This window comes from Tupaia chinensis, unplaced genomic scaffold (assembly GCF_000334495.1).
Source record: "Tupaia chinensis unplaced genomic scaffold, TupChi_1.0 Scaffold148350_1, whole genome shotgun sequence".
Lineage (NCBI taxonomy): Eukaryota > Metazoa > Chordata > Mammalia > Scandentia > Tupaiidae > Tupaia > Tupaia belangeri.
Window position 1 is genome coordinate 1,463,607 of NW_006208201.1, and position 1,415 is coordinate 1,465,021.

Below are 1,415 nucleotides of genomic sequence, written 5' to 3' on the forward strand. Positions count from 1 at the left end.
CTGCTGTGCCGCATCAACTGATAATCATCTCTGCTTATCAGAACCGCTTTCCTAGAACTGTATTCCACGGAGACTCACCTACAATGGTGGATCTGCACGAGACCCACCCTTGATCCAACCTTGAATGGAATCTATGTTCCCTATTGTTGAAAACTTTAAACTTGTGGCCCTTCTCCCTTTACTTGCATGTATCACATTTTCAATAACTCCCCTGGAAGACAACTGTATATAGCAGAGATAGTGTAATGGGAGAGGGGGGAAAGGGCAGAGGGTCAAAGATAGGATAAAAAACATATATATATGTATACATTGTTTGAAAGTAGAAATGGAATATTATTGATGATAACATGCTTGATTAAGTCACTATGCAGTTTGTCCTAGATGGGAAACTACATTTAGTATGTTGTGATGATGCTCAGGGAATGAGTGTTAGGTAATATAATATAAAAAATAAAAATAAAATAAAAATAAAAATAAAAAAAATCAAATAAGTAATATAGAGACTATATACTACCATAAAAATACAGATATTTGAGGCTGGCAGATGGCATGGTGGTTAAGAGCACTGGACTCCCATATGTCCACTGTGGTTCGCATCCCGGACCTGGAGGCTTGCTTTCTCACTTTCTCTCTCTCTTTCTTTCACTATGTCCCTCTCTAGTCAAACTTAAATAAATAAATAAATGAAATAAAGTTCAAAAATTCTAAAAACTAAAAATCCCTATTAAAAAAACCAAAACACTACAGGTACTTACTTATGCAGCTAACTGGGATTAATGTTAGAGTTTTCAGTGACTTGTCCTGACATCTGCTGGACACATTTGGGATTGCATGGCCCCAGGTCCATCAAAGCCATCTGCAAAATAAGAATTTTAGAGTTGAAGTTTACAGAATGTTTCTTCTAAATCCCTCATTTCGGAGATGAAGAAAGTAAGCTCAGTGGGTTTATGGGACTTAGTCAAGGTCACACCATGACATATATAGTGGTATATTCAGGACCAGTACGTAGAAATGTATTATGGCTTGATTAAATTTACATCTATGCAAATGTTGATGGACTGCATTGGGATGAATAAAAACTCTGAATTATGTATGGAGAGCAATAATTATTATAAATAGTAACATTTGGCAAAGACAAAGTGGCAACCAAGAGTCCACATTAGGAATATTTGAAGGAAGTCAGTTATTTTCATATAACATATCCCTGACTCCTAACCCCCTAGTTGTCTTCAGTCGCTGTTAGATGACATGTGTAGGGAAAAAATAGAGTGAAGAGATGCCGAGAATTCATTTTCACAAAAGCTTTTTAGTTGCAAATTCTTCTTCCTAAGTCTGATTTGCTAAGATTTCTTTGCATTCCCAGAGGAAACTTCAGCTGACCACAGGAAAGCGGACGGCCCAGGGTTAAAGAGACA